Here is a 22876-nt window from a genome sequence, read left to right as displayed (position 1 = left end):
TGGTCCATAGTAAAGCCAGAATGTAAATAATACCGTAAGGCGCTAGTGTGCAGTTTCACAAATGTTTCAGGTCTGTTCTTGTTTTTTTTCTTTGTATAGTGGATTTTCATAATCCAATGATTAGCTCTTAAAAGCCTAAAAATAAACATTCTTTAGGAAAGAATGAATGCAGTCAATACATTTGTGAGCAAGCTCCTGGGTGGGTTGAAACACTTACAGTAGGAGCTGAAAGATCCTAAAAACACTGGATGCAAACACACACAACCCCAGACTGAGCTACACACCATTTCTCACTGCACAATCTTTTACAATACACGAGCAGGGGCCCTAGAATGTAGATTAAGATTGCAAAATTAGATACAATTGGGTGAGTGCGAGTGGTTTCTTAAACAGAAACACTTTATCATCATGGCCCTTGTTTTCTAAGTGGTAAGAAATGCTATTCAAGAAGAAAGCTTCCAGGGTACCTCAGCTTTGCAGTGGGTAACCTTTCAAGCCGCTTTCATGAGAAACCGAGTCTCGGTGAAACTCGAAAAATCTTGGTTCAGTACCGTGTCGCTGGACACTATCCTTCACCATTCCGAGACAGTCCCTTACAGATGAGTGAGGAGATACACAAAGGCGTACTCATTTCCACATGCCTTTGCAGGCATAACTCGGGCCCTGCGCCAGCACCTAAACTTTACAAATTGCAGGGGGATTGGGGAGGAGGATAGTGGCTCTAAACTAGCTGTTGGCGCCCCAAGAATTCAAGTTAAAACATGAGCCAACATTCTTGACATTACTCACCCACCACTCTCTTGCTCTCTCTCTCTTCCGTGGCACAGTATCCTTTTGACTGGGGGCTTTCGAAATTCCCTGTGCGTTCACCCTTCCAGAGCCGATAAGCAGCGCATCCTGGATGACAAACTGATACCTGAAGCTCTCAGAAAGTAAATATCTCAGATGCCTGTGGGGTCCCTTCAGTGTTAGTATACAGAGGGCCTGGGTGCAGAGTTTCACGCTAAACAGAGAGCACAGACATCTTCTAGGGACAAACAGCTGTTCTGATCAGACTTTTCTGTCAGAGCCCTTGCAAAGATATAGTAAACACCTCATCCAGAAATTAGTTCTCTTCTTAATTTATACAATTTATGGAATGAATTTAGCAACTGAGATTGTGCAAAGGATACACTTAGAAATGCTTAAGAACACCTGAATGGTTTCAAACAAAACCCAACTTGAATGTTTGAATCTTCACAGTTATTGATCCTAAGGCCTCTTCCTGTGATTTCAAGACTAATCTCAGGAAAAGGGCTTTGTGATTTGTTCTACAGACTCAATATATGTATTCTGTATATTGATTCCACATGACACTCTGAATAAAAGATTAATTTCCTCTTTTCAGCCTTAGATGTTTCAGAATTTCAGCTCAAGAACTTTTTTCATCCCTCACCATGGCCTGACAGAAGTTAACAGTACCATTTAGGATTCTCCATTTTTCTGCATGTAAGATTTTAAGATTTTTTATCTTCAGATTAGCAATAGAAATTTAAGAAACCAAAAGCAGTATTTTGTTGCCATGTAGTGAGATTCTCTGTGGTTGTTTGGGGTTCTAAAGATGAATGAAATGGGGGAATCTTGGACCACTTGGTCAAGTCAAATGGACCACATCATCTCTGAACCATGTGGGCCTGTAGAGCTAACATTCACAATACCTTATATGGTGAATAAAACAGGCTATTCCCATGTGCCATTTACACTGCTAAAGTTAACTTTATTTCTGGGAGATGAGAAGAACTAAATTAGTGGTTGCAGAGCAGACAGTGTCAGTGTTAAAGGAATCACTGAGTCTGTAAGGTTTAGTGTCCATAGCACTAATCAAAGTATTTTAAGGATTCAACACCCGTCAATGGAGGTAAAACTTTATTTTGGAAGTCAGATTCCACAGGGAGGCAGGCAGCTGACAGCCTCGCTTTAACTGCAGACACAACATCACCTGAGGGGGGAGACAGCAGTGACCTTTCCGTGAGAGTAAGAGAGCGCTGGACTGATTCCAGTGTGTTGCAGACACTCGGGAAGGTACAGAGAACTCCCAGGTACACACAGAAGCTAAAACCTGATTAATTTAGAAAAAGGAAAAATACATACCAGAAATGCCAGTCGCTGTTTATTCAGCTAGGTGGATGAAAAAAAAATAGTTTTTGGGTTTGTGACATTCTAGCACTCCTTAATTATACCAGCTCAGAACCCTACCCTTTAGCATAGTAGGGCGGTAACTAATGCGATGTGAATGAAGCACAAACCTAATGGGTGCAACAGGAATATCCTGGTCAAGGTCAGAACCCAAAACTCTCTGGTCTGGAGTCCACAATCCTCACCAACAACTCCACACCGGAGCCTGGCACCTCAACCAAGGATACAACAACAGTCTCAGCACAGAGACTTGAAGCCATAACCTGTCGGTTGTGAGTCCAGACACTCCGACAAGTTATGGATGCAAGTCCCTGTTGCCGACAGTACTGTTACGTTACTACCCAGTGTTGTCCAGCTTCCTTTCTTTATTACATCTCATTTGCAAGGAAGTTGTTTAGTCTTGAACTGGGAAAACTATACGGAGCCCAAGACAAAACTGATCACTATTTACACAGGTGAGCTTTTAAAAAAGTATAGATGTCAATCATATGTTTGCCATTAGTTTAATCTTTCATGGCTGACTGTGCCTTTGACTGTTGCCTGAGTATTAAATGGCCTCACTAATGACAGAATTGATTGGTTACAGGTGACACAGTCATTTAACCCATTGAACAAGCATGGTGAAAATTACTGAAAACAAAGGAAAAATCACTTTGGACCACCAAGAAAAGCCTAAGTTAGGCTTAGTCAGAGCACTTTTGCTTTGCCATGTGGAGTTTTCACGGCCAGAAATTTCTTTTCTGGCAAGACTTCCCAGGTCACATACGGACTATCTGTGAGAGCCCACGGTGTGGGAGACCTCGCGTCATGACTCCAAGATCATTGGGCCCGTGGGATGGCCTGGGCAGGAGTGTCTAGTTGCTACAGATCTCCATGTGGAGCAGTAGGTGGCAACCTGAAAGCATGCCACTACACTGAGCATGTCTTGGGATGTCACTTGCTCCTCTTCCCGTGGGTTTCCTTGCAACAACATTCCAGAAGGACAACACACATCCTCGTGCTTCTTGTGTATCGGCAGCTTTCTTGCCAGGTGAACGTGACGGTTATGTCATGAGTGCCTACTTACTAGGTATGAACTCTACTGAACATTTGTGGGATGAGCTGGGGCAACTGGTGACAACAGGGGCTCAGAGACCAGTGAACAGACTCATGCGTAACCAGGCTCTAAAAGAGAAGTGGGAAAGCACCCAATCTGGTGTAAAGCATGAGTCACACTTGTGTTGTGTCTACTAGTGGCTACAATGATGACTGGGTCTTTCACGTTAGAGCCCCTTTTGATCACCTCTACCGATGACAAATTGTAATCCGCATAATGAACTTACATTAGGTATATTAGGTCTTCATTAAAATGCCAGTGCATCTGCTACAAGAAAAAATAATAATTGTCCTGATGATAACTTTGCCTATTAGTGGAACTTCGTGAAAAATGTCATGATGAAAAGTATGTATTGAAAAATTCAGATTGAGTGCTTGCTCATAGCTGGTTGGCAGACAGACAATCGTGAGATCTCCTTCAGTATTCTGGAGCTGGCACTGTATACCTGCAGGCAGGTCCTCTGCAAAAGCAGCTGTTCATGGAATACTTTATATCCTGTACAATTTCCTGTTACGGTAGTTAAGATTTGATATATGTTCCATATCACAATGTGTGTCATGCATCATCTTCTGTTGGTTCTGCTTGAATTGCTTTTTGGAATGCCTAGCAGGGATTAAATTACCACTATCAACACAAACTGCTCTGCAACAACAGTCTTATATTCAACCCTGTATATTATTACTTTTACAGTCCAAACAGCTCCTTAAGAGTCTCCACCTTGCACTGGGTATCAGAAAACAAGAGTTTATTACTTTGGCTTGGAGTTGCTACATATTTGCTTCCCTTTGAGTACTTCTTGGTAACAGGCTTGGGGAAGTTAATCAGTAGTTATTTATGCTGCTATACTGTGTTTGCATGGCAAATAAATTTAAGGTGGAAAATCCCAGAGCCTATTTCGCAGACCTGAACATGACGTCACGTGACAATGAGGAACAAAGCTGCTCGTGTAAGTTTTCAGTTTCCTCTGCAATGCAGATCTCCTCTGCCTCCACTTGCCTCTGTCTTCTTTCACCATCTTGAAATCTCTCCAGGCCATGCTTTGTCAAAGTCAACAATAAGGATCCTACCTGAGGTACAGATTCTTTAGATTTCTCATTCACTGGTCAGCGAACATGGCTAAAAAATTAATATTACTTTTTATACACTAAAAATACAGATTGAATACTGGATTTAAAATTGACTTGAGAATCAATGAAGAATGAAGACTCACTACACGTTTGGTTTAGAAACTATTCCTCATTTTTGTTTAAGTATTTTTTAAGTTAACCCTTTATTTAATCTGATATATCAACTTGAAAAGGGAATTCAGTAAGCAAAGTAAAGTACCTGTTTTAGCATTTGTACCTGAGGTTTTCCAGTCCAGGGTCCAGAGCTCTAACCTCTCCTCTACATTGTTAGCCCAAATTACAGTGCAAAATAAGGTTGAAAATATGAGAACGTATTTTAAAATGACCATCACTGGTAAAAAAAACATTGATCTCATGATTCTTATACATGTAGCTGGACTATATAATGATAGTAAAATGATTTGGCCTATAGGATTTTCACAGACACATGGGAATTGTGAGTACAGAAATCAAAGAAAAACATTTAAACTGTGGTATTGAGGACATAATTGAAGGTAAACAAAACAACATAATGATAAAAAGAAAATACCATACCATTTTGTTAAATCACGTTAACGCAAAATAAAAACCAACATTTTGTCTATTTAGCTTAACAGGAAACAGCAGTTCAGTCTTGCTATGTGTGCAAAAATGCCTGTTTGGGCCATTAGACTGCACGACTGTCTAATTTGTTGGAAAAACAACCTCACTGAGGGGTGTTAAACGAAACCAGCAGCATGAACTCAGGCTGTTTTCCAAACTGGCCCATCGTCTGCCACTGCGCCAGCCTGGCAAAACACTGCAAAGGAAAAAAGCTAAATAAGGCATGTCCTCTATACATTTTTTACAACCCATTTGCAGATGAACAGTCCCAAAAACTGAAGATAATCTCAAAGTGTGGTTATACTATTGACATTCTGCAACACAAACAAGACTCAGCTTCAGGAGGCCAGCGGGCTGCCAGCGAGCCTGGACATGTTGAATTGTGATTAGCCCTGTCAAAATTCATCAAAGAAGCCACCAACCTCCCAAACTAGACATATAACTAGCAGCATGTACTGTATTAGACCAATCTACAGCAGAACCTGATGTTGCTAGTAGCTCAGGTAAGACTTCAGTCAGCATTCCTTCATTCTCAATTCACCACTAAAATGAAAAAATAATTTAGTCTCGTGAGACTGATCGCTGTTCCACAGTTCCACAGAGCCTGATGACTTCTCACACTGTACAAGGCTCCACTGCATGGGTGTGGCAAAATGGATCGTTACGCTGAAAGAGCCAGAATGGGATAACAATCTCCTTCATACAAAAAAAAAGAACGTCAAGATAATGCCTGATCTGTAGTTGAACTCTGGTGCCAAGAGAAAGGAGCTCACACCTTGTCTACAAATAAAACATTTTGGCTCTCTTGAAGCTACTTAAAATTCAGTCACCGCTAGAACTTATTTTACTGATCAGCAAGAGCTGCTCTGGGCCTCCATCAGGTACTTCTCCCTGCTGCTGGTTCAGTACGAGGCTGATGATGGACACACATCCAACAAGAGCCTGTAGTGAACATCTCTACGTGGTTGGGACAATTACTGACATGTCTTTAAATAATAATGAAACTGTTTTCCAGATGTATCTGTATATAAAGAAGCTTAAAGAAAACATGTCCTTAGCAGTGGACATCTCTATACTGCACTGTCTGCAAATGTTAAGTAAAATTATAATGGTCACGAACCCTTCAGTCTGAATACAGAGGACAGAGCTGCACAAAAACAGTGGGAGGCATTCCCACTAAGCGTGTTGACTTTGAAAGTTTAGTGGATTAATGACGGTTAACTCCTGGGCCCACAGCTCTGGAAAGAAGAAAATTACAGGTTTCTAATTGCAATGCGAGTGGGGCCACAGTACAGTAAACACGCACATTGGCCCAAATGAAATTTGATAGCAAAGGGAAGAATTAAAAACAACGACAACGACTGGCAGTATGCTCAACTTACAATTTCATTGCCATGCTTTTGAAAAGGAATTTAACCTGAAAACAAAAGCAAAGAAGGTAGCTGGACAGATCTCAGCAGAAATATATTTTTTTGCTCTTAGAAGAGCCTGTTCATATAAAATGGGAGGTTATTGAACATAAGTTCCCATTCTGTAGCTCAGGGGTTCCCAAGGTTTTTTGTCAGCTGAATCCCTTCAACCTAAATTATTTGCCTCAAATACCCCCACTGAGATTTTAACTAAATCAAACCTTTCAAGAAATGTAGGGCTTATTCTATCAGCTAATTCTGTTGTCGGTTTTTGCATATAAAGTCATGGTAAAGTGTAAAATTTGATTGTTTTAATGTAATATATTTTTCGTTCATATATATATATATTTTAAAAATTGAATTTAATATGACATTGACGTTTCCATTACAATCTCATGAACCCCCTGCAGTACTTTCATGAACCCCCGGTTGGGAATCCCTGCTCTAGGTAATCGAATAGAAAGCTTCTTACTCTCTGGTAATGGTGTCTCTGGGGGTTATCAAAGCAGCCCTAAACGCCTTCACTATTCTGCAGAATGGCTTCAATTTCTTTTTGTTTACCTGTATTCTTCTTGATGCAGCTTCCTTACAACAAAAAGACATCATTTGTGGTGATTTTTACCTTTTACCTTGAGAAGCAGAGACACTAATTCATTTAGCACTAGTAAGTTTTGGATTTCAACTTTTGGGAATATCTGTGTAAAAACACGGCAGGGTGATGTTCTAGCTGGGCCCATGAGCTCTGGAGATTGACTAGAAGAAACTACTGGAAATAGAACTGTGACTAGGAAGAGAATCACTGCCTTAGATAACTACTGCACTGCTGCACCTACAGCAGAGCAGTGTCTAGGATTCTAGACCAGAAGTGTTCCAAGTCCCAGCTGGGCACTGCTATTACACCCTACAGGTACTTCTTTCAGAATGCTAATACCCAGGGCACTCTCCAGGTCATCATTGTACTCCTAGGTGCAAGACTAGCCCATAGCAAAGTTCACATGCAGACACAACTTAGAGGCAACATTGAACATCATAATACTGTATGTTTCTGGGAGGAAGGAGAAAACCCATAAAAAGAATGTGCAAGCTCCATACAGCAGCTGTCTCAAGCCTCAAGTGACCTCAGACCTTTCAGGCCACTGTGCCACCTCACCTGCTTCACGTCCTATGACAAGAACAGCGCATGTATTTACACTAAACAAAGAATTCACCTCTGTGAATGTCACAGACTGGCTGCTGAGCTAACCTTGCAACCTGACTTCCCTGTCAGACATCATGAGCTGGGGGAAAAAGAAAGGTTTGTCTCACAAACTCGACATGTCCCATTTTAAACAAGCAGCTTACCCCTTTTGCTTAAAAAACAAATGAGAAAGTGGTCACCTATTATCCTACAAAGACATTCTGAAAAGCTGTGGTGCTTAAACAGACTCAATATTCTGCCTCTGATCCTTACACTCAGTCTTTTTGTAAGTGGACCATTTTCTTTTAAAAAGGGAAACAAAAACCCCCACTGAAGCCTCCTTCTGAAGTTGCTTTGAGAACTGAAAGCGATGTGACCTGTTACAGAGGACGATTTGCTCCAACGATCCATTCACGCGCAGAATGGCTTTTACTCAAGTAGAACCTTTCTTGTGTTCTTAAAAGAAGAAAATGTTTTTTTTTAAAAAAAACAAAAGGCCAAACTATGAATCGCTCTCTTATATTCCAGGACATTAAAACCACATGAATAAGAACTTTTATAGGCAAGGAAAAGAAAGAAAAAACAGCAATGTCTGCAGAAACCGATTCCAGGCCTGGTGAAGATTTCTGATGGATCACTGCTGGTGTCAGACTGCCCCTCACAGAACTTGACTGTCACTCAGTAGGCTTTCATCCAACCCCTGCCTCCAACACTTCAAACCAACTTCAGCACTGCAGTACAAGTCTCTTCCCAGGCCCATTTCCATGTGCTGTGCTTTTGTGAGTGATTCTTCACAGCAAAAAACTCAGTTTTGAATGACTGGAAATTCATCCGTTTCATAGGTGTTACAGCCCCACAGTGCAAGAAGGCATTGTGGTCTCTGTTGTAGCCTGCCCTCCCAGAGTGCCCCCTGCATTCGGACTGCTCAAGCTGTAGTAACACTTGAGAGGAAGTTCTGAAAATCCTGGTGCAGGTGCAGGTACGCCATTCAGAGCATGAAACACTACATACAGTAGTATGTATAAAGTATTAACAGGGGATATTAAAACACATGAGGATACTGTGATGTAAGTAATGTTACAGCTTTTTCAATGGTGCAGCAAAGAACCTCAAAGAACAGATCATGACATATTAAGTGCTCCTGACGTGAAATTAAATTTTATACCAATCATATGGAGTCAGCAGAACATGTCCAGCCTTTTAGACCTTTAAAGACTTTACTACTACTTATCAAGTTTTATCACAGGATGAAAAAGCCACAAAAATGAATCATGTGCTATATACAAAAGTGCTGAACACTCAAACGTTTTTAAAAACCTTGTCAGAAACACATTTTAACACCCAGGGGTGTGCTGTATCCCATACAGGTTGGAACTGGTAAAAATAAACTCATCAGCTAATCCAAGGAAAAACATTCCTAATGCATAGAAATCACCTTTCCTGGGGATAAAACTTCATTCTCTTTCACTGGCTCCAATGAGGATTCCAAAATGTGATGCCTGAATTTGTGATTTGACCAGAAAACTAAGACACCTGTTAACAAAGTCAAATCCAGAAATACAGGGCCATCCCACAAAAGCTTTCAAATAGTTTTGACTCATTTTAAATCACTGTCAGGTTTTCACATGTTTGCAAAACATCCACATCAATGACAGGCAAGAGGTTTTGAATTTAGACTGTTTTCTTAAACAGGAGTCAACACTGCCTTTGAAAAGAAAGAAATCCTACAACACAGTTAAACTGTTTAGTCTGCCATGTATTTTCCACAGTAAACATCACACTTAATGTACTGTAGTTCCCACAGCAACCGTATATTGGGGTCTACACAGTGTAGAACGAGTGAGAGAGTTCAAAAAGAGAGAGTAAGAGTGTCAAGAGTATCAGAGTGAGAAAGGCAGGGAAAATAAAGTTAGCAAGAGGGAGAGACTGTAAGAGTGACAAAGAGCCAGGAACACTGAAAAAGAGAAAGACTGAGAGTTAAGCTCAGTGGTGACTGACAGAGCTCAGCAGCTGCTTAGGCCTGTCAGGAGAAACATAGCCAGGCTGAAGAGGTGTGTTCTTTTGAAAACAATTTGTGCAGAGCAGGCATTTAATGAATGTAAAGCAACAATAACAATATTGTTGCCGACTTTTTTTTTTACTAAAGAAAGATTTTAATCTACGAGTGTCCTTGCTCCAACACATTCACAAAGCCCAACACAAACACAATTACTAGGGGTGTAACAATACAGAGATGTCACTATGTCACTTGCTACATTCATTCCAGTACAATAACATGAAGCAGACGACAGTCATGATGCAAGGCCTTGTAAAGATGCCAGTTTATAAAAGAAACACAGAAGTGGTGCAAAGCATTTCTTTTGACAATTTTCACAAAGGCAAAATGTAACCTGACCAGACATTTTTCCTTAAATACTGATGCAACCAAGCAAGATCCGAGGGTATCTTTGTCTCCACCCAAACTTTGCAGCATAGATGTGTCCTTGAAGTTATACCCACAAACAAAAGCCTGAAGATTAACAGTAGCTTGAGAGCCTTTGTAAAGAAAGAGACCAGGGCTTCAGCACAATTGCCATCAAACACATCTATCCATCCCCCCATCTTCTAACCACTTCTTGTGTCCTGGAAAGCAACAGGCACAAGGCTGGATCCACCCTGGATGGGACATCAGTCCAAATGCAGTTACGCAAACACTCGCACCAGGAACAATTTTCTTAAAATCCAATTAACCTACCAGTATGTCTTTCGAGCTGTAGGAGGAAACTGGAGCACTCAGTGGATACCCATGCAACACGGGGAGAGCATATAAACTCCACACAGATAGCACCTCAGGTCTGGTATTGAACCCAGGGCCCCAGACTGTGCCTCCCCAGACAAACACATCTGAAAGCAAATTAATTCTCAGTCACTTTGCTTTTAAAGATGAGGGACACTTTAAAAATTAAACACTTCAGATGAAAGAAATCTGGCCTTGGTGGGTAGTTTTTGTACCAGATATCCAGGTTGCATAATTTAAGAAATCTCCCACTTAACCCACTAGAATTACATTGCTCAAAGGCGATTTAGATGATTAAATGATCAACTAGAAACCCTCTCAAGGATAGAAAATCCCTGCCACACATTGTCCATCCCAATAGAAATACCAGGACCCACTTAGGCTCAATATGACATACACTCCTGTGGTTTCAAGCAGCGTGAAATTGATTTGACTTTTCTGACTCAGAAGTGTGCACTCACTGCACCCTGTCACTTAAAACATCTTTTAGGCAACAAAAAATTAAATATCCTGGCTTCAAAACGTATTTCCCTAACTTACGATACTTAAACAGTAGTAAAAAAACAACATTTATATTATTATTTGTTAAGGAACCTCTTGGGTAAAGCAGTTGTCTGCAATGTCGCACTCCTCCATTGCCAATTTTGAAACCGCAGATACAGTTTAGCATTCCAGCCTTCCCGTTTCACACAAGGGGTAACATTTTCTATCTTGCTGTTTGGAAAACCGAAAATGCTGAAATGACATTTAAAAGAACTGAATGACCACAGCTACAATTCCAATAGGAAAGTTTTCCTTTCCTAGATCACTGCATGGAAACCTCATACAGAACTGACAACTCCACATCATCAGATTACCACTGAATAAGTCATTTTGACATTTTGTCTCTTCATTCAACTGTGGCGAAGAAGGATTTACTTATTCAAGAAACATTAACACAGCGATATATGGTTGAGGGAATTGGTATATATTTCCATTCCTGTGTTAAATATGTCTTGCTTTTCCATATTCAGAAATCCTGCACAACTCGTGTTCCAACTGGCGCATCTGCGGAATTGTCCAGTTGGGATAACTGTCCAGTCCAAGGTACAAGTCACATAGATAAGGATGCCAGTTTTCCCAATTGCTACCCCCAATCTACTCAGTCCTGCAAAACAGTATGAAATCACCCCCCTCCCCCCCACCCAACATAATTTGGGTGGATCTGTAAGCCAGCTGTGTGCTTGAAAACCGCAGAGAGACGGGCCAAACCAAAAAAAGAATAGGGGGTAATTTCTCAGCCACATCCTTTTTTGCCTTAAAAATAAGTAGTAAGGAAATACAGCTGAAGAAAAACATCTGGCTTCTACATGGGGCACTTCAGACTACCGAATTAATGACAAAGGAACTACCTCACTACAGCCTGAGGACTTGACTGAGGAAATGTGGCTGAAAATAGCCTGGTTGTTTTGGAGGAATTCCTTAAATAATTCAGACTGCAACCCTACTACAGGACTCTGCAACTGTGCCACAGAGGGAAGTCTGCATGTGGTTCTCTTCCACCCTATTAAAAAAGAGGGACTTCATGTGTCCAGTATCCTCAGGGAAGACGTTTATGCTGTCAGCACATTTGTTAGAGACTTGGTGCTGATGCTATTACACTGCCAATCAACTAACTTTGTTACAGTTTCTGTTTAAACTGACATGCTATTTCATGTGGTCTGAGTACAGAATATGGTCACACCATTGAAGCATAGTTCTTATAATTCCAGGGTTTTAGGGTTCAAATCCCTTGGCAATGTGCTAGTGTCTCCTTCTGTTCACTCCCTTAAGCCACAGACACAGGCCCAATGGACCACTACAGTATGTTCAATTAGACATGTCATTCATTATCTTCATCATTGCTAACAAAGTCCCCAGATGACTGACTGTGATAAGAGTAGGGAATATGTGATGTACAGTTGCCTTCAGTGCAGGGTTGTTAATGGTCTCTTAGTATTAAACAATCTTTGAAGTAAGATCTGCAGTACCGGCAGTCTTAAACGAGTGTCTCCAATCTAAAATAAGAAGCAAAGGGACACAGACTGAGTTTTGTCTGAATGATTTGCGGCATTCTTTTAAAAGATTACCTAAGAGAAATGCATGAAAAAAGCACACAGACACATGGAAGGTCAAATGTATAGCAGGACTGTCACACATGTGATTTGACCTGGTTAGGGGGCCATTATCTGAAAAGGACACAGGGGTTCTGCTCCCTGTAATTACAAATCCAATTCAGATCGAATGTGCCATGATCAAAATGGTGCTTGTACTCTGCTCCAAATGCGAATCTTCTTTTGCATTTATAGTGCCTTTTGCTCTACACTCATATCTACATCTACCAACTACCAACATGATCCCTACCTGTATATACGAATGCACAATATTAGCCATTTCACAGTATTTAAGTTTAAATTAATATTCAAACAATAGGCAATTTAACTAATTCTATACATATTAGAAAATATGTTGTGCAGGCAATTTGTTTTTCATTTCTTACACTTAATAGAATTCAGAATCAAACAGTTTGTCCAGATTAAATTATTACTTACAGTATATTGCAAAGGGGTCAACTGCGATAAAGTGATGAGAGAATGTAGTCAAAGAAAAAACATCTACCCTTCTCCAGCCTAGGTTTGAAGGCCAGCTTTAATAGATCATCGGTTTGAATTGATGGAAAACACTCTGGATGCCTCTGAATATAATCGGAAATTCAACTGTAAGAGATTCCTGACTTGAATGAGTTAAACTATGGTGTTACTGTATATTGTGGTACTGTATACTGGAAGCTTTTTGTTTCAAATCCATGCTTAAAACTGCATTGTTAACCAAACAATAAGACATATAGAAAGTCAGGAACACACTTTTCAGGGTGGCACCTCTCCACACCTGTCATGTTGTGCGTGTGTTTAAGAGCTGTGACGTGTTCCCGTCATGGAACAAACACAAGGCGACACGTTCCGTGGGCACCAAATATAAACACACACCACTGGCACCAAGCCTGGAAAACAATATCTATTGCTGCTGACCATATTCCTCTGTGACGGCAGTGCACTCACCGTCGCAGTGAAACGACTGAACGCCTGTTTTAACCTTGGAGATCTTAAGCATCGTTGAGACTTTAAAAAAATAACAGAGCAAAATAATTCCCCTGATTAAGCCTTCTGCTTTATGCTGCTTCACAGTCCAATCCCTTGTTTACAGTTGTCGGAATGCTCAAGGAAACTTTTAAAGCTTACAGAAGTAACCCATTTGTTTCCGACTGAAGGCTTTTGTTCATAATCCAGGTGCCAGATATTTAGAGACTGTTACCACATTTTTTCAAAAATCATAAACATTTTATACAGGTACAGGTATGTGCCTAATGCTAAAACTTTATAGCTATTGTGAAATTTCAAAATGGGTGACAGCTTTGGAAGGTCAACTAATCTATGCTGACACACACCCCTGGTCTTTCGACTAGAACAGGCGTCCCGTCTGTGTCATCCGGAGGCTCCTTCCCACACGTATGCTTGTTAAAATCAGATTTACTTCAGATGCATCCAAATAAGTTTAGTCATTTATGGCAAAAATGTCAGATGAATTCAAGGATACCATATACAATGTGCTGTAAGGAAACAGAATGACAGAGCTGAGCAATTTCATATCAGAGCTGCTCTGAAAGCTAGTCAGATTCATTTTGCTCTTCGTCTCCTGTCTGCCATCAGCCAGAATTGGTCCTTCCTTCCCTGTGCCCCATTTGTCAACACACTTGAAGCCTCCGTGTCATTATGTACTGTAAGTAATTTAATAGAAACCTATTTATCAAGGGCTTATTTTGCAATATAGAAGGTGTGTATCGTGGTTTAGTATTCATCAAAGGACCGATTCAAACATTTTGAAACAGCAGCTATAAGGTATGAATAAATGCGTCACTTCAATTAAGTATATTGTAAGAGAAACAATGTACAAGTACGTATACAACCGCATCTCTAGTGTGGTAACAGTTCTTATAAACCATTTTGCCCTACATGATATGTGTTTTGAGAGGACAAATGAACAGAAGGAGTGTGAGCAATGAGGCAGGTCCTGGAAATGGAAAAAAAAAAACATTAACTTAACTGTTAAAATCAAATAAATTATTTTCAATAATTACACAAATATTCCTTTGACAGAAAATGTGAGTTGTGTACTGTCAAAGAAGATTAATGGTGATGCTAAAAATCAGGTGTGTTTATGGAAAGCATGAGAAAAACAAATCAGAATCAGACCACTGGTTATTAAAATGCAAGGCATGCAGTGGAGCTAAAATATGAAATGTTCTTAATTGGCAGTGGACAGTGGGCCTGGATCTAAAGCAAAGCAGTGACATGATTAAAGCTACACTAATGCATTCATTACACTGCTGGCATCTGTCATTACCCATAGACATGTCTTATAAACACACACTTCAAAACTAAAGGAGGAAGCTGCACAAATTCTAAAGCAGGAGAGATGCGATAAGCCCTCTCTCACTTGGGAGCTAAAGCCAAAGCAGGAAAACTCCTGCGAGCAATGCGGCTGCTATTCCCGGCCTGCATCACCTGTTTAGATTTATTTGAATCCCCACAATCAAATGACAGAGGGATGAGCCGTGAGGCACACATCAAGCTCAAATCAAAACGCAAGGGAGGGGCCTTATCAGAACTCATTGGCTCGAGAGTCAATTTGCAAAGGTGGAGATTGAGGAAAGGCACCACATGCAGTGTTTATTCTGGGTTGAGGAAAACAGAGAACCAGAGAGTTCTTTATTATATAACAAGTCCACCTTGTATTATAATAAAGATCTTCAGCAAAGCCTACTGCAAAATGATATCGAACTTTCTAATGAAGCAGATCAACCCCCTTTAAATTGTAGTGCAACTGTCTCAGTGCCATAAATCAGCTGTGTCAAAGCATAAGCGGTTCCACATTTTGACTGCATTTTCCCAAAATATGAACGTTAAGCCTGTGTCTTGCAGCAGCTAAAGTGTTAAAATGAATAAAAGTTAAAATCTAAAAGTTAGCCTCTACACCACTTCTGTTGATGCACAACATATAGCTACCAAAAACTGTTGTGCTTATGGGTGCTCCATTTTGAGGCTGGCTTTCAGTCAAACTGTATTATCCATCACAGGGCTGTTCATTTAAATATCACTCTTACTCTGGACAGAAATCACAACACAGTCTGGACACCCTCACGACAGCCAAGCACGGCTCCTGACAGCATGCTCTGCAGAGATGCTGATGACAGACAGGTAAGTCCCAGCAGATGCACGTCAATCCACAGCACTCCTGCCCTACGGTTACCAGCTAAAAGCTACACACCGGAGACGCCCACTTTTCAGAATCTATGAAAAAAGAACCTTTGGAGTATTTATGCAGGTGCAACTAACCTTGAAGGATGCTTGCCAGCACCTATAACTTGGGGAGGAATGCCTCCACATACTTGTAAAATACTTTTAACAAGCTTTGTCAATATAATTTGTAGCAGTTCCTGTAGCTCATAAAAAAGTATTATCTGTGACCCAAGTTAGAGGACTCGACAGATCGCTTACCAGAGTGGCACTTTCTATAACAGAATGAGGAGGTCACAAATAGGCATCTTTTTCCTTGGCACAGCTGTAGAATAATCTAAAAAAAGGATCTCTCTGCCACGGTGTGGCTTGGTTAAAGTCGCGATGTGGAAGAGAAAACAGAAGAAGAAACCCTGGAAGGCTGGCTTCCTCTGGAGACAGAGGCACACACTCTCAGAAGAGTGAGCTTGCGGCTTGTGGGAATCGGGATCGCAAACAATGCTTGTGACTCACTTCAAACTGTGAGCCTTGAAGCCACAATGGTCATTAAATGCGTTTAGCAGGCTGGCGCTTTGCTATGGAGCGGGGATAAACAGTAACTGAAGAAGGGAGGCCCGAAGGCCTGCGCCATGTGCGTTTACCCAGCTGGGCCCCCGCGACAGGCAGGAACTCGTCTCTTCCGAAAGGAACACGGTGGGGGGTGTCACCCCCTGGCACAGCAACTGCTGCGCCGACAAACTGTGAAAATATTATCACAGCACTGCCAGCAGGGGGGGTCAGACACAGCCTCTCCTAGAGGCACTTTTATTCTTTGCTGTTAAACTGAGAGCATCTAATGCAGAAATTCAGTGGGTTATCGAACTGCAGAAGATGCCCGTTTGTCAAAAGCGAACTTCTGCAGATCCACAAACGCCAGATTTTCAATTGAACACATAGATGAATACAAATCCACTTTCTACTATAGTTCTACTCATATATACGGCAAGCCATATATTTCTACTCCATATGTTTCTCCACAAACGTACTTAAAATAAGACAATAAGTACTGTACTTAAAACTAGGCAATATCATCTTGTACCTAGTGTCGTCTTACTCATGTCTTGAACAAAAAATACACCGAACACTGAAGGTGACAGCGTTTTTCAAAATAATGCACAGGAATAATGCACAGAATGTCTCAGGAATCAATTATATGTCAATGCAAATGTGTTGTATAACCTTGTATAAATGATTTCCTGGGCAGGTCACACAACTAGTAAACAGGCTAAATGAGACACTGGAAAACTGATTGCCAACTAAAATCAGATTACAGTGGCTACAGGTGATCCCCAAGCACTGATCAAATCACAGCTGTAGCAGCAAAATACTGCAGCAGCTAGACAGAGGCTTAGAAGTTGGTCGGACGTGCAGCTACTGAAAGGGCTATATCAGAGATTAGAAACAGCATTCCTGTTTCCTGTACTCCTAATGCACAATTCCAACACAATATACTGTATCTGTGGTCAGAAGAATAAAAAATATTGTTTTTGCACTAGACAAAACAGCATCCAAACGAAAGCTGCATTCTGGTACGTTGTTTTGTTTTAAAACATGTAAACAACAACACAATCTGACATAAGACGCTTGTGTGACATTTTGCTTTGACTTGCTTTTCCCTTCAGTGTCACGTTCAGTCCTTGTGTTGTAGCACAAAGCCGCTGTAGAAACAGCGAAGCGTCTCCTGCAGCCAGCTCTCCAGACGGTACCTCAGTGACGAGGTGGGGTCTGTCTGTGGGAAGCGACTGAATTTTGGGCAGGCAATTTTAAAACAGCAATGACAAAGACCCAAAGGCAACGATGCCTGAGGAAAAGATTTATCAGATATTTTTTTTTATCAGATAAACATGGGGATTCCTGGAGAACTACTAATAACATTTCAGCCTGTGTCCTGTGAAGGACTGGCGACCTGTCATGGGCAGATGCTTGAATTCTGCCAGGTTCCCATCGTCTGCTAGACAATACTGTATTGTTTCTAGAAGGACATAGCTTTGTGTTCCTTAGCTTTGAAAGTTGGTTCCAGAATCTCCTGGCTCCCTGTGTAAAGAAATATGTCTTGTTTTTAGTCTTGTGTACCCCCCTTCGGAGTTCTTCATTGTTTGCGGGGTTTGGAACAGTCCCTTGGGTTGATTTTGCTCATTCACTTTCAAGGTGCACCATTTAGTTCCAAGTCCGAACAAATTCACTTCCTATAACCTGTCCACGTCTGACACCTTTGAGAGGAGGAACTGCTCCAATTGCTTTCATTCCAGTCCTTTTCGGAGCTGCATCCTTACTGCATCACAATGCAGAACTGTCCGCACCATTCTTCTTAGTACAATGCATCTTTTTAACATTACTTCCCCTACGATTTAAACTGTGTCAGTTTCAGTTAGGGGTCCCCATTGAAATAGGCATCTTGAGAAAAGACCCCCCCACTTTCCGCCACTGCCAGATTATCGGAGACCCTACAGCTCGAAGGGACTGTATCGCCACGAGTTCTCCATACACAGGCAGGGCCTGTTAGGTGCCGAGCAAACGTGAAATTGATTTCCAGGCAGCGCAGTGGTGAGCTCTTCCCACAAAAGGGAAGGAATGAAGTCACTCGCTCTATTTGTCCAGCTTTTTCCGCGCAGTGTTGTGACTGGCGTGGAATGGGATTTGGAGAGCACTCATTCAGCACACGGAAGAGCTAGGCTGGCCCTTTGAAGGCGTGTTTCCCGGAGCTGGGGACAGTGCGTGAGAAAGCCAGGGAGTGAGAGAGAGAGACAAAGCCTTCTGCAGCAAGGCCCGCTTGTTCTCAGGATACCAGGAAACAAAACCCTATCATAATAGGCTTTTCCTCTACACCTATTTTATTCACAGCTGCAGTGAGGTTCACCCCTACAATCCCACACAAGTAACCTGATCTGTTTTTGTCTCATCTGGACACCGCAGGCAATTCCTCAGCAGCTCGTGTACCTACTGTAGATGAGGTGACAGTTTAACAGCCTAGTTAAGCATGTCAGCCCGTCTCTGACCTTTCCCTTCTCAGAGTGCTTATGTCTGGGTAAACAGCAACAGTTTCTCAGAGCTACAATGCTTGCTGTTGTCTTAAGATACAACTGAAGTATGCCAGATGACCTCTTTAATATCATACTTGCTGTGGAATGCAGACACAAAACCTTGGATGCTCTCAGAAACATTGCAATCAACAATTTTAATATACATGGTACAAATGTCAGTGTCCTCAGTAGGCACAACATCAGACTATCAGAAGCAGGTGTTTTTGTGTCACGTTTTTTGTATTTTGTGTTTCCATCACAATACTTCCTTTACAGTTGTAGCATCTGTAATCAGGACAGAGCACACAGATTGATTTCTCTGTTTCCCTACAGCGGGACCCGTCACAGGGCTTTGCAAGTCCTTTAAGATGATTCCTTTGCCTGTGTTAAGAGAAGCCCCAGGCCTACAGCCCCTCACTGTATTCCTGAATGGCACAAAACTTGCTCTCATACATCCCTGCTGATCCCGAGATACAATGTAAGTCAATGCAATCAAAAAAATAAACTTTGTTTAAATTGAATTAAACTGTGTACCTCCACATCTATGTCACTCTGTGCAGGGGAGCAATGTGTCATGAAAACAAAAGCTGTGACTGACCCAGACATCAAGCCCGAGCTCAGCAATTTCCATCCCATCTTAAATCAGCATTAGATATTCTGAATAATTAGATGAGAACAGGACTGGTGACTTTAAATGTATGCAGATCACAAGACCTATACTTTCAACCATGAAATTTCAATGAAACCGCAAGTCTAATGCAACACTGATCAGAGCCAAAACCAAGGTTTTAGCACTTATAATATGTAGAACAAGTGTGAGCCATCTCTAATACTCTGAGCTTTCTTTCCATTGTATTCCTTAGACTTGGCTCATACCTCAAGCTTGCATTAAAATTCCACTTAACTGTGAAATACAAAGGATCTGAGCATGCCTCTGGCAGAGTTAAAGATCAGATGCACTTTCTGTGGTATAGCATACCAGGAGAGTCAATGATGTCATTTGGCTGGAGAATTTCAAAGCCTCAGAAACCTAAATATAGGGACTTAACTGGCAAAAGAATACTAGAATAAACCATCGCATTACAATGATTCAATACATTAAAACTTAAAACTTTTCGCAAATCTTAGTTTTAGGTTAGTCTAGTGTAATATCTTACTCTAAAAACAGTGAAACCAAAGAACAGCAAAACCTGAAAGAAGGGCAGTATAGGAATTAGTGGGAAACTGCAGTACAAAAAAACAAAGCAATCACGCAGGTCACTCTGGATTTCCAGGGCTACGATCAATGAGTCTTACAAAAGGGAGACCTACAGTACATGTTTCACTCTTCAGATCCACCCATGACAGGGGACTGAAGGCTGCAGAGTGGATAAGCTGGGCAGGAGCTGCTGGGGTCATGGCTAGTGTGAAAGAAGTGGAGCCAAGAGCTCTGAAAGAAATCCAGCACAGAACAGAGACGGTACAGAGTGACTGCTGAACTGCAGTTCTGCTGGCACTGAGCCTGTCTACGGCATGAACCTTCATAAATGCTTCATCATCCAAAACAGATGAAAGACACAAAGACCGGGGTACAACTGTATCATCTGAAGCTTTACAGACCGTCTTTCTGATTACCAAGCAGGATGATATAAAAGGATTGATATCTCATGCACACAAACAGAGAGGAGACAGAAATAACCTTCTTCCTTTCTTTCTTGTACGGGTGCACCTGTACAGACAGTGCAGGCTTTATTCTTTTGGAGACCGACATCTACTGTTTATCCAGGTTCAAAAGGAAGTTTGGAAAAAGCAATGTTCTTTAGTTGCCCTTTTGATGTGATAAATTAGCAGCCAAGCAAAAAAAAACAGATAGAAAAACAAAGCTTAAAAAAACAAACCTAAAAAGGGTTCAAGCTAAGTGTATTTGTTTACTGGAACTATGATCTGTCAAGGCTATTATGTTTTTATATTAGCCAGTACTTACTTGAAAGTATTTATACATCACATGAGGATCACAGCCAGCTACAAACTCTCCTGTCCATCCCCAACAGAGACAAACGCATTTCAAACTGACTTGTTTTTAAATTCAAGGGTGAAAGCTGTAAAAAGGTCAAAGATGCTGTTACATTTCAAGTAACCTGGGTTCAAACAGGACTCAAGTGGACAAGTCAATTCTGTTCGTTTTAGCTCCTATCGCAAAATCTTTACTTCCAGAAGAAGCAGTATGGATTGGCAACAAATTAGTCTTGGTCCACTGATCCTGTATAAACGCAACAGGATCTGTGTGTTTAACTTCCCGCTGAGAAATTTTTTGCATCAGTGGCAAAGTTAGCACCCACACACCAGCAGCAACATTAATAAAGGAATTTCACAGTCATTCGTAACATTTTAACCCTTCTGGAACTGGGGCTTTTTAATTATGTTTTGTTTAACCCCAGGGAGTCAGGTGTATCGCAAAGCCTTTAATTCTCAGTTTCGGTGACAGAGCACAAAAGTGAAAAAACAAATGGAAATAACGGAACTGAACCGAACAGCACAGTTCTTGCTTGTTCTATCATACAGCCACTAGGCAAGCCACAAAGTTCCCAGTACGTGCTTTTATGATGGTAATTAACTGTAATACCAGGTGTTCATAACTTTTGTGCTTTTTCTGTTCCTCTAGCTCCTCCTCACTCAATGCCTCAGTGCCCCCACACAACTATACTGTAAAAAGCTGTAATGTAAGATTAGTGAATTCTGATATCTCTCCTGAATGATGCATTAGACCACAATAAAAGATGTGTGCATTTCCACAGGCCTGCGCACAGCAGGTATCCACTTGTCCTTCGTGAGACAGTGCTGGCACAGGGAACAAACACAAATTCATCATTAACATCAGGATGTTATCTGCCCGAGTCACTTAACATTCCCCTGTGGCAGAGTAAGCCACCAGTAATTATCTCTTTATTTGGCAAGGAAGCCCATCAAGACTGTCATGATGTATTACGATACTTAAATGGCTGTACCTTCACTGTAACTTCACACTCCTTCAGCTGTGATCATAATTGTGTGGTAATGTATTGAGCTTGGAGGGTATTTCCATCAATGGTTATACCGCCGCCCTCCCAGAACACACATATCAGGACTTGCTGTGCATGTCTTGTGGGCTTGGTTCCACGATGTACAGTACATATTACAACTTCTTATTATAGGACACAGTCATCTATAAGACATTGGAAAAGACAAGCCTTGGTTGGCTTGAGGAAGAGGAGACAAACTTCCATTCCCTTTCCCAGGAAATATTATTCCCAGAAAGCAATGCTATGGGAAAACTGGTAGAACCGACAGAATGTGCAGTTCAATCCTGTGCATCATCCATCCATTTTCTGACTGCTTCATCCCATTTAGGGTCATGAGGGAGCCAGAGCCTATGGGCAATGGGCATAATGCAAGATACACTCTGGACAGCACGCAAGTTCATCACAGGGCAAACACACAATCACACCAGAGCCAATTAAACAAAATGAGAATGGCTTTGGACTGTGGTGAAGAAACCATACCATCTGTGGGATTCCTTCATGAACATGGGTAGAATAAACAAACTCCACATAGATAGCACCCCAGGTCCAGAATTGAACACAGGACCCCAGTGCCTGTGCGTCATTACTCTCATTATATCCCCGACTACAAGCAACCCTTTCAGAAGAATGGGATAGCAGTCATAAATATTTGAAAGCCTTGTAGAAAACAAGCTTAGCTCTTTTTAAACTCTTACTACTAAAAGAGGACCATCACCACATTATTCAGTGGTTCTCATGGTCTCCTCATCCTTCCCCAAGGATAAATGACAAAAAAGGCCTAATTTATTTTAAACGTGTTTGTTTTCCATGTGGCAGACAGCAAGATAAGATTTTAAAACCTAAGCAACCTGCTTCTCGTCTCACTAATCATCTGGGCTGGTTGTCAGAGGTCAGACTTTGCAACACGCCTGGATGATTGGGAAGCACATTACAGTAAAATAAATTAATCGAGTCGTATCAGCTGTACACAACTGAACGTATGCCATATGGACAGGTTTGCGTGGCGAGCAGTGAACTTGTGACCTTGCTGTTATTCCGCGGTCTCTATCCAAAGCGTGCCAGGCTAGGTGTGCCAGTTGGGAAGAGAGGGAGAGTACTGAAACAGTACATCAGATCTATAAATAA

The 22876-nt window shown here is 41.3% G+C and overlaps 1 protein-coding gene across 4 annotated transcripts in view; it reads right to left on the bottom strand.

The window, feature by feature from the left end:
* The window catches only part of LOC102691747 (caskin-2), a 122636-nt gene that overhangs the window by 83770 nt on the left and 15990 nt on the right, over positions 1-22876 (bottom strand). The gene's annotated exons all lie outside the window — the stretch shown is intronic.

This window comes from Lepisosteus oculatus, chromosome 9, assembly GCF_040954835.1.
Source record: "Lepisosteus oculatus isolate fLepOcu1 chromosome 9, fLepOcu1.hap2, whole genome shotgun sequence".
Taxonomy (NCBI): Eukaryota; Metazoa; Chordata; class Actinopteri; order Semionotiformes; family Lepisosteidae; genus Lepisosteus; species Lepisosteus oculatus.
The sequence above is the reverse complement of the archived record's forward strand: the minus strand, read 5'-3'. Positions and strand labels throughout refer to the sequence as shown.